Genomic DNA, 12,619 nt, shown 5'->3' with positions numbered 1-12,619 from the left:
TTTTTTCTTTCTTTTTTTTTGCTTATTAGGTGTGGGAGTGAGTAGAAAGTATAAATTGAGACTAGACTGAGAGTTCCATTTCAGAATATCATCTAGATAATAATAATGTGAACTGTAATCAAGACTATCAGAGGAGTATCCAGGTATAAAAAGATACTGAGTTTAGGTTTGTTCTTGTAGGGAATGTGAGGAAATTGTTGAATTTTTATATGGATATGCAGGTAAATATGCAGGTATGATGGTTAATACAAGTTGGAATTGGAGGTGGGGTATGTAATCTGACATTAGTCATATTTGGTGTGCTGGGGTAATATTGGACAAGAGTATTGAAATAGTAAGGACATGAGGTCAAAAAACAAGAAAGCAGGAATGAGGGAGAAAATAAAATTTTGAATAGCTATTTTGAGAAATGGGAAGATGAATTAATTTGGTTATTGACTAAAAATATAATTACTAAGTATTGTTATGAATCTTTGAGATTATATGACTCCTCCAGTAACACATTGCATCTTCGAACTGAGAGCCCAGAAAGACCATTGTTAAATTGACTGGCATGGAAGTGTCAGGGAATCACTGGGCAGTTTATCAACAGATAAATAAATTGTGGGTACTGCTGAGGAGATGCTACACTAGAATATCAAAATATAAGACATAGTTAAGGTATAATGGAGTGATTTTCAAGCTATATTTACACTGATAGGCTTCTGAACCCATGCTTTAATAACAGCTTTCTTTCCTATTTTATGTTTTGCTTTATTTTTAGGTTTTAAAATTTAAGAATTAACAATTCATCTTTAAAAGGTTTCAATTATAGGAAAGTTGAAAAATCACTGCTTTTGTATAAGAAAGACCCTTTGAAAATGAATTATCCTGTGATGAAGGAAATTGCTTTGCAAAACAGGGAATCTGCAAGGTTTTAAATAGAAGAGCTTGCTCTGTTGACTCGAGAGGTTGGATTAGACCACCTCTGAAGACATTTTTAGCTCTAAATGACTGTAATTATAGAATTACCATGGTTTCTTGAGGCCTGCATATCTTATGAAGAATATAAAACATGCCCTTATGTGATTTACCTAGAAAACTTTTATAAGTGCCCTTCATACCTTTGCATACATTGTAGGATTCAGTACTGGCATTTTGAACTTGAACATATCAATGAATTAATGTTGTTCTACAAAGACCCAGTCTCCTACACTTGCAGTGTGTTTTGTGTCTTCCTTTGTAAATGCTTTAAAGAACAGGTATTTTCTGGTGCTGTGAAGCACTTTTTCTGCCTACCAAGTACTGCCTGTGAGTAGAACTTTCCCAATGAATATTGTTCTGGGTGATTCCATGGTCTGCTCTCTGCTTAACACTTTTCTGGTACTGCAAAATTTGAGGGTGTTCATTTTAGCTAAGCTAGTAAATGTGTTTAGAATGCTGTCTTAAACTGATAGCAGTCTACCTGAGGATTCTGAAAACTCTTTCAGATAAAATAATCCTGGGCTTTTGTCTACTTGCCCTTCAATGGTGTTAGCATGTGTTAGTATATATAAACATTCACCATATGTTTCAGTCTGGCTCAAAATGTTAATTCACTACATTTTTTTGTGGATGCTATGGATTTTCTCACTCAACGAGTCAATGTTTTGGCAGGAAACAAATGGCACACTTCAAATGGGCAATCAAGGACTGCTTAATGGATGGACCATTTTCAAAGGGTGGCTAAGTAAGAGAATTACAAGTGGATGCTGTAGTGTCCTGAGGCTAGCAACAGTGAGGAATCATTACTACACCTATGTCAGAGGAGGCAAGAAGAAGGAGCTACTACCTTGAGAGAGTGGCTTTATGGCTCATTCCTTCTGACAGGAACTTTGGCTTTCTGTACAGGGACACAGTCAACAATGACAATTGGCAATGAGAGAGTGAGGTGAACATGCATCTTAACCTGTATCTTATGAAGCTACTGCCAATATATGGATAGTCTCAGACAGTATAAAATATTTGTTCATTTGGATCCTAAATGTGGTTTCAGTGCAGTAATTAATAACTGCAATTCAGTATATTTATCAACACAACTCTATGTTCACTGTTTCCCTTCTTTCCAAGCCTAAAATTGCTCAGGCTTTAAAGCCTGAAATGGAGAATATCAGCAGTTAACTTCTTTTATTTTTTTTTCCTGTGTGTGTGTGTGTGTGTGTGTGTGTGTGTGTGTGTGTGTGTCTGCATATGTGTGTTTGTGATTTTTTTATTTTGAAAGAGGCTTTCTCTAAGTTACCACATGCTTTTCTTGAACCTGCAATCCTCCTATCTCAGCCTCCCAAGTACAGATGTGGACCAACGTATCCAGCATCTTTTCTTCTCTTTATACCCCTTTACCTCATCTCTCTAGCTAACCCTTTACTCTCCACTAGAGTGCCACTGAAATCACAGAACAGCTTTCTTTAGAGAAAGCCTTCAATTTCCAACGACCTCTTCAATATCAGCTTCTTAATAACCTTGCAGGTGGATGAATGAGGAACTGAAAAGGGAAAAGCGATTGTTATCACGTCTCTTGTACACCATGCAAGGAAGCCAAGCACTTCACTTGGGGATATGTGCGAATATGGGGCAGAGGTGGTGACACCATTGCCAGGAAGCTGCAGCCAGGACTGAGGCAGAGATTCCTACCACACAGGTTATTAGGTTTCTTCTAGTCTCACCAGTTCTACCCAGTCCCTTTAGTTCAAACGCTTCTCCAAAATGCCCCTCATTCTACAGAAGATCTGGGACAGACAATGCACTTTTATTATATTGCATATTCTCTGAAAGAGGAAGATTAGCAACTTCACCCAGTTCAAGAGACAGGCAGTAATCATGATGTGTTCAAAGAACAGTGGCATAGTGTCCTTAAAGAAGAGGACTTTAGAAATCAATTGACAAGCCTGTGTTCAAATCAGTTTCACCATTGCTTAACTGTAACTTTAGGCAAACTGCTTGGTTTCCCAATCTTCAAATTCTATATCTACTAATACCTATTCTCTGTGTAAAGTAAATAGATATATTTGGCAAAGGAAAAGTTTGGGAGGAAAATAATATCTTCAAAGTTTCATTTCTTCTCTGCTTACATACTGCTGGGGGAGGGAGAAACTCCCTTTGTAATGAGTGATTATCTTTATTTTGATATAATTCTTGTAAATTTCCCTGAGAACAAGGGTCTCTAGGAATATAGTAAGAAGAGATGCTGGCCAGATGTATTACTACACACTTAAAATCCTAGTAGTTGGGGTGTTGAGAGAGGATGACTGCAGGTTCAAGGCTAGCCTTAAACTCAGCAAGACCCTCATCAACTTACTAAGACCCTATTTAAAATAAAAAAATAAAAAGGTTTTGGGATTAATTTGGAGGTATAATGCACCTGGGTTCAATCACCACTACCAAAAAGAAGGAGGAAGAGCAAGAGGAGGAGCCAAAGGAGGAGAAGGAGAAAGAGGAAGAAGTGGATAAGGAGGAGGAGGAGGAGATGCTGGCTAGTATCTTGAGAGCTTTTTCTAGGAAAAAATGTAGTCAGATAGATAGATAGATGATAGATAGATAGCAAATTGTTATTTTAATGTCCTTCCAGCAAGTTGTTATTTCAGTGTCCTTCCATCTCCCCTCTTGTGGCTTCCTTTCCCTCTTCAGTTACTTTATGCTTTACTCCAAAACGTGATAACCCCTGACCAAAGTGTCCTACACAGCATGAGCTACTTCTACCCTCCCTTTCTGCCTCCCACTGATAAATGACCTGCAGAAGCCTTGCATCTTGTTTTTTAGGAGGCAATTGATATACTACTCAAACCAAGAAATGAATGTCATGGTTGAGCTTAATTAGCTACTCTGTCTCATTTAGAAATTTTATTTGCTTTACAGCCTCCGTACTGTTGTTTGAATAAAATAGTTACAGACTATGAGGTTTAAAAATATGCATGGGGTCCAATAGGGAATGACATATTCACTTAATTACAGGTAAAACTTAACTAGAGCATTTGATTTAAATTTGGTGGTGAAATGGGAGTTCTAAAGCTTCCTCAATACAAGCCCTGTGTCTCTCACAATATCACCAAGTCCAGTCCTTACGACTTATGTTGAGGAGAATCAATTTATGGAGAAGGCTACCAGACAAGCCTGCTGGAGAAGCCTGCTTGTCTCACACCTGCTAAGAATAAGAACAGGAAGCTGAGGCCATATGTACATAAAGGTCTTTAGCAAAACACTACATCCTAAAGAGAAATGAGAATAACAGCAGTGTTATGCTGACTGTCTCATCAGTCAGTTAAAGAAGTCTTTCAAGTAGGAAAAACAAGAGGGAAAGTCTGGATGCTTATGATTTTATTCATTACATGCAAGAAATCAGAAGCTCCTATTTTATGGACCAGAAGAAACCAGAGGCAAGAAAGATATTTTCTACTACTTTTCTTTGCCATAAGAATGATATTGAAAACACAGGAAACAGAGTCACTTTGTAAAGGGCAGATATAGGACAATGAAGGCTTTTCTGGTGTCATTTAATTATAACAAATATGTAGTAACATGCTATGCTTTTGTGATTGTTGTTTTAAGCAGCTTCTGTTCATTTTGCTTTTGGATGCATAGAGTAATATACTAAGGGATATGTGCATGGAAGAATGTATTATTTTGAATCTCATCATGATGTATAATTACAGTGCAGTAAAATTACTTGAAAATCTAGTTATTTACAATTCCTTTTACTTCTTCATTTTCTTCACACATTTAAAAGATCCAGTGGGACAACAAATAATGAATCTAACTGTAATAAAAATATTTTAGGTTTATTTGTAGTTGGAACTAACATTTATAATAGATTATAAATCTTTTAAAGTTTGAAATAGTATTTCCCTTGCCTTATAAAAAATACCTACCAGGATATTTAGTGTCTAGCACACAGTGGCCTTTCGGTACATGAGTAAGTGAACTTTCTTCTCCTTTTTCTTAAGGTTGCCTTGGTTCTTTCCTTCCCAATCCTTGTGATCCCCTAAGATCCTCCATTTCCTTTCCCTTAGTCATCTTTTCTTCCCTTGATCAATTGTTGGCTCTTAGACTGTTTGTATTTTTCTTTCTTTCCTTCTTATTTTCTGCTTTTATTTACCCCTTCCCTTTTTCATCCAAGCTTCCATAATTATCTCACACTCATCAGGTCACTCCTGTGACCTGGATAACTGGAAAGAACATGTTATCTTGTGAGATATTGAATTGATTAGTTGCATATTGGTTCTAGGTTGAAGAGCCAGAAATTTATTTTGGGCTAACCTGAGATAAAGGTGTCCCAGAAACTATTTTAATGGCACAAGCATCTTTAAAGGACCGACAGTTTTCCTTGATTGAGCTTTTACTTGAATCTAAAGCCTATTATGAAGAAAATGACTCAAACTTTACTAGCATGCATACTTATAAAGTAGTTCATATAAAAAGAATGGATATTTTTCTTATCTTTCTGTTCTTATAAATACCTAAATTGAAAAAAATACAATTCTATTTTGGGGGATATAACAATGTAAATGGACAAATCAAAACAAGAGCTAATATATAAAAAATATAATGAGATAATATCTTTTCTATTGTAAGCACCTACAATAAACAGCATCTAAGGTCCTTGCCTAATGTTAATTTAAAATAAATAATCCAAAATGTTACGATAAAACCCTATTCCAATTAATAATATTTAAAAATTGTAATGGATCTGAATATATATGCAATTTTTGCTCTCTTTCCTGGAAATTCTACCAACCATAAAATGATTTAATTTGATTATAATCTAACCAAAGAAAAGATTAATATGGACCAAACTTAGCTACATGGGGAGAGTTAACTTTCTCATGAGAAATGTGTGCTAGAAAATTGAAATGAAGCTTTAATATTAACAGATATAAATTAAAGAACAACAAACTAATAAATTTATAATAAGTTACATATTCAGTAAGGAAAATTACTCGTTATTAAAGTCATTTGGCCATCAAAAAATAAGGAAAAAGGAGAATATTTAGGATCTGGTTATATGAGAACAAGAATGGCTGTGGGGGTTAGATCAACCTCCAGGGACAATGGCAGCTTTCAAGAATAGACAGCAGGTGGAAATTCAGGCAAGTCAGGATTTGACAAAAAAGAATTGCAATATTTATTAGGGAATAATTAAGAAGGGCAGGACAATGGCTATTTTTGTCTCATAAAAATGGGGAACCCACCCAAGGAATTAAGGGAAAGACTTATACAGTGGAAAAAATAAGGCAACTAGGGTTTGGCCACTACAAATAAGACCAGAACCTGGTTTCTAGGAATTGAAGCAAACGTCAGAGAAGGAACAGAACCAAGCTTCCTGGATTTTAAGTCTCTAAACATGCTTTAAGAATTCTGAAAGTTCTGTGACCTGTGAAAGAATCAGTACCAGATGAGAAGTGATCTGATTTGACAGGAAATGCTCAAATTACATCAGCTTCAGAATTTAGAAGAAAAAAGTTAAATATCACATATAAAGATTACATAACAGAAAAAAATTCTGAACCCTTTGCCCCAATACAATTCTGGAAATTAGTAATTTCACCCTTTCCATAGTGTTGTAAGATGGTTGGTTTAATGTCTAAATGTATAGAAAGTGCGTAGAAATGTGCTTGATTCCATAACTATCAGCTCACTTTGATTAGAATTATCAAGAGTTCTGATTGATCGGCAGTTCATCATAAACATTACTACTTCTGCTCAAAGTTTCTGAAAGGAATAACAAAGGGGACTAACTGGCAGGAGGTTCTTATGTGGTTGTGTAACTTGACATGTTATAGTAAATACGTTCTGTGAAGCAGGAGATGCCTGGACAGTAGCATTGCAGCCCAGGTTTTCAACATCTGAGATGAGAGTAAATGGTCTGTAAGCCCAGCAGACAGCTTCTCTTTTGAGACACCAGGAATTTATAGCCCCAGATTTAATTTCCAAATGCCTATTGCAGGCCAAATAAGAGAAGTTTGGAACCAATTTAATTTGTTTAAAAATAATGAGACTAGCATCTTTGGCAAAATATGTGAAGGCAAAATTTGTCTTTAGTGCCTCTTCACTAAGTCCCACTCTAGAAAGGATTCTGATCCTTAAAATTTTCTTTAATGGTCCAAGACTGATTCTATCTTTAACTACCAGTAACCTCCTTCACGTTTGTTGCTTTTGTTCATTCTTTCACTGATTAATTGACTACTTCATTCATTCATAATTTTTAATGCCAACCAATGGTTTGTAGATTTGGTGATTTGATGGACCCTTTATCAAAATTTAAGAAGTAGAAGGACAAAAGCATGTTGTACTTTATTTTGCACATTAAGAATATTTTTATTGGTGCATTGTAATCATATATCTTAATGAGTTATACGATAGTAAAGGCATACATACACACATGACTCATTTAGCCCTTCCCCAATTCCCACCCCATTCCCTCCTTTCCCTTCTTCTCATGTTTGGGGTACTGATTGATTTTGATATGTTGATGAAGGTACAGCATATATATTAGGGAATTTTCCTCTTTTTCTTCCTATCCCTCTCAGTTAGGTTGTTTTATTTGCTTATCTATGGTTTCTCCTTTTTTTTTTTTTTTGGTGGTACTGGGGTTCCTGGAAGCCCTTCTACCTCCGGGCTACACTCCCAGACCCATTTTATATTTTTTGAAACAGGGTCTCTTATGCCAGCGCAGCTGGCTTCGAACCTGCACGATCCTCCTGTCTCCGCCTCCCAAGCGCGGGGACTAACAAGCGTGCGCCATCACGCCCGGCTTTGGTTTCTCCTTCTTTGTCTAGAGTTCCTCCTATGACTTTTTTCCTCTCTAGCTTCCGCATATTAGGGCGAGCATCTGATTTTTTACTTTTTTGTGACTAATTAATCTCATTTAGCATAATGTTCTCCATTTCTGTTCATTTCCTTGCAAATGATGTAATTTTGTTCTTTATGTCTGAGTAAAATTCCATTATACATATCCCATAGTTTTGTAATCCACTCATCTGTTGATGGACATCTTGGTTGATTCCATAGTTTGGCAATGGTGAATTGTGCAACTATGAACCTGAATGTGCATTAGTTAGTTAGTTTGTTTGTTTTTTGGTGGTACTAGGGTTCCTGGAAGCCCTTCTACCTCCGGGCTACACTCCCAAACCTATTTTTACATTTTTATTTGGAAACAGGGTCTCCTAAGCCAGCGTGCAAGGCTGGCTTTGAGCCTGCACTATCCTCCTGTCTCTGCCTCCCAAGCGCGGGGAATACAAGCGTGCGCCACCACGCCTGGCATTAGTTTGGTATTTTGATTTCCATTCTTTTGAGTAGATACCAGAGGTACTACTGCTGGATCATATGGTAAGTTCATTCCCATTCTTGTGAGGATCATCCATACTGTTTTCCAAAGTGGTTGCACAAATTTGCATTCCCACCAACAATATATTAGAGTTTCAAACCACATAAGCAAAGTGATCATTTCATATTATAAAGGACATTACAACATCCTAACAAATAGAGATATAAAATCATATTAGGTGACTTTCTTTGAACAAGGGAGTAGATTTTTCTTACTCATTTTGTTTGGCTTTGGTTAAGGGGAAAACTTGGTTGTGAATTGGCAGTGGTGATATTTAGAAGTGATGCCTTAAGACACAGTCTCCTGGCCTTCTTAATCCACATGCTTTTTTGTTTTTGCTAACTTCCCTTCAGAAGAATGGTCTGATTAATGATCTTGCCTTTGGACATTGTGTTTCAGACATAACACATTTGAAAAACATTTCTGGAAGGAAAGATGCAATAGTTCCAGGCAGCATTTAATGTAACTTAAAATGCAAAACTTTAGAGATACATCTTTTATTATACTTACAAAAAGCAACAAAACCTATTTTTGTCAATCTTCTATCAAACAGACCTTTAAAATAGAGATTTTCTCATTTTTTTACTGCATTGTAGTAAGTCTCCATCATTCTTTTACATTTTTTCTATCATCTCTAATTTTATCAGCTATTACAATGGACTGCATTTGGTCCTTTCACAAATGCACATGTTGAAGTACTGACCTCTGATGTGACTGCATTTAGAGACAGGGCCTTTGAGGAGGTGATACTGGTTATCTGAGGTCATAGGGGTAGGACCCTAATCCAATGAGGTGTGTGCCCTTATGAGAATAGGGAGAGAAACCAGAGCACACTTTCTCTTCTAAATGCAACCTTAGGAGAGAGCCCCACAAGACACTGACCCTGATGGTTTCTTTATCTTAGACTTCATTTCTCCAAAACTGTGAGATAATAAATTTCTGTCATTTATGTCACTTATGCTGTGGTATTCTGTAATGGAAGCCTAAGTGGTCTAATACAAGGCCACCCATCTCTGTCCTCTTCCTCCCTCACACCTTTGCTGTGGGGCCTGTCACCCACTTCTCAGAGAACAGATCAAATATCTCCAGTGCATGACAGGCCTCTTTCTACATAAACCCACTCGCCTGGTGACAGTGATCACCAAGTCTCTAGGGCAGAGTGTTGTAGGCATCCACCAACAGCCTTACTTGGTAAGCAAGACATTGAAAAGTAATATTTTCAATATAAAGAAATTAGCTAAAATGCTATCACAGTCACACATGAAGTAAGATTTATTGCATTATATCACATTGAGGGGATGATACATATTAGAATTTCAGGACATATTGTCTTTCCTCAGGCCATCAGGGATTAGATATGCTTTATAATTCAGAACTTTCATTGTTTTTTATAAATAAGATTAATAGAGTATCTTACAAGCTAAATTCATTCTAGTTGAAATTTTTAAAAAGCCCTGGCTTTTAAAATTTTTATTTATTTATAGTTTTGCTTTTTCAGGCAAAAGTGATCAAATTTTATTTCTTTAATTAAATCTCTAACTGAATGACAATGATTGCTGTGTTGTGTGTGTGTATGTGTGTGTGCGTGTGAATGGAGGACAATTTTACCTGTTATACTCCCAGTTTTTTTTTTATTTTACATTTTGAAAGAGGGTCTCTGTAGGGTGCTGGTCTTGTTATTGCTAAAGCTGGCCTGGAACCTAGGATCCTCTTGTCTCAGCCTCCCAAGTACTAGGATTATAGGCAGGAGCCACCATACTCTGCACTGTGTAACTTTTAAAAAGTTCTTACAATGAGACAAAGGAGTTAGCAAACAGAGGCATCAAAATGAAACTAGGATGGAAAATGGGTCAGTTCCCTACAAGAGAAACTAAGTCAGAGACCAAGAATTTAGGAGTAAAAACAGTAACATTAACATGCAGGGAATATTTTATAAAGTCACAGAAGGAATCCTAGCTGAGATTGGGGTAGAGTGACCATTAATCAGGTAAACCATTAAGAACATTAAGAAAAATCCAATATGAGTGTGTGTGTGTGTGTGTGTGTGTGTGTGTGTGTGTGTGTGTGTATCTGTGTGTCCCCTACTTACTTGTTGCATGACAGGGAAAACTATAAAAAGTGAGCCAGGACCAGAGTTGGTGTGAGCTAGAAAGCAAGAGATAGTTAGCTACATAGACCAAACCACGTTAGGTGAATACATGAACATGCCACTGTGAATCTCACTGTTACGGACAACTATTATGTACCCCCCCAAAAAAAAAAGATTCACACTAACTGTACAGTACTACTTTCTATGACTCCTTTACCAACATGTCATAATAAAAGGATTTTTTTAAATCATGGACTCCAAAAGGGTAGCTGTAGCCTCTGGTAGGTAGGATACAATATGAGGAAGAATCATAACACGAAGCATTATTTGTAAGTAGCAAGTCCATGGTCTCAAGAAAGGTAGAGATAATTTTCCTCCCTTTCATCATCTCTTTTATGAAATATATTGACCACTCAATTGGTACTCTTTTCATTTTCTTTCCATATATACCCATATATATATATATATATATATATATATATATATATATAATAAGAAACATATATGTACCCTTATATATGCTTATATATAAATATATAACATACATATTTATTTCCATATATGTGTGTATGTATATATATGCATATATGTATATGTGTATCCCATTAGATAAGTAATTATTGCTAGCAGTTATTAATGACACTTATTGCTACTACAATCTATTAAATTTCCATCTTTTCCATGTTCAATTTCACTGTTACTGACAGCTCCACTAACATGACAACTAAATCAGCTACAACTTACTGGGTATATACGATATATACACCAAACTCTGCTTGATGGTTTATGGTGTTATCTGTAATTCTTATACCACATATAGGCTTCTCATTTCTCTCCATGTTTTCAGATGAATATGCTGATATAAACAAGTTTAAATTTTCTCATATATGCAGTTAACAGGCTTTCATTACATGTGTTCAGTATAGCAGGAAAGGTAATCGATGCTCATGATACACAGGTGAATATGTTGTATTGTCTCTTCTCAAGGACTTTATGTTCAGGAAGAGACACATAAACTAATCATGATAGAACAACCTATATGTGGCATAGTTGAGATAAGAATAGGCTCTCGTGGAAGGAAAGAGATCTAATCTGCTCTGAGAAGAACTGGAAAGGGGGTGAGGGCAGGCTTCTGGACTTTGAGTTGAGTATAAAAAATGCATTGATTTATGCAGACAGAGCTGGGGAAGAAAGAAAATGGACACAATCCAGATGCTTTCTTCCATTATACCATACTTCTTTGTTTTTGTTCTACTTTCTAGGAGACTCACTCAACTGTGTATTCTAGTCATTTGACATTTTAAAATTTCAGCTACTGCACTTTACTAAAATTATTTGTTCATCTCAAATTTTGTACCTATCGTTGCATATAGTTTGTGTCTATCCTATGAGTAAATTAGTACATTAAATTGACTCTTCTGCTAAAATTAGTAGGCCAATAATTGTGTTTTTCATGACTAGTTAGAAATATGAGCTGGGTGTGGTTGATTACACTTGTAATCTCAGCATTTGTGAGGCTGAGAAAGGAGGATTTTTGGTTCGAGGACAGCCTCAGCTACGTAGTGAGGTCCTTTGTAACTCAGTGAGACCATGTTTCAAAATAAAGAATAAAAAATAGAGCTAGGGTTATAACTTGGAGGTAGAATGCCCCTAGGTTACATCCTCAGTACCACCAAAAAATAATGTTTTGCTGGTTATTTTTTAAATATGTATTTTAGAAAATTTGAATAAAATGAGGAAAAACACTATATTGGGGTTCTCCAGAGAAAGATAACCAAAAGAAGATCTATTTGTCTATGTCTATTATCTATCGGTCCATCTGTCCTAGAGATTTTATTGCCTGTTGAATTGATTGAAGAAACATAAAGAAAAGGCCATTATGTTACTAGGTATTTCTTCCACATGTCTGACCTCTAGATATACAGCATGTTTAAATCCAAACTGCATGAATGGTAAACTACATTTACACACACACACACACACACACACACACACACACACATACACACACATAACACACACATACTCTTTACTCTTGCACACACACACACAATACCTAGTAACACCACACAAAAAACTCTCTCACAACAAATATATTCTGAATATAGAACAAATAAAAATAACCATGAAGTAATACCAGAATTATAAGACCTGTTGTAAATTTATCTCAGTAGTATAATAGCTATTTTTTCAAT

This window comes from Muscardinus avellanarius (assembly GCF_963383645.1).
Source record: "Muscardinus avellanarius genome assembly, chromosome: 1".
NCBI classification, from domain to species: Eukaryota; Metazoa; Chordata; class Mammalia; order Rodentia; family Gliridae; genus Muscardinus; species Muscardinus avellanarius.
The sequence above is the reverse complement of the archived record's forward strand: the minus strand, read 5'-3'. Positions refer to the sequence as shown.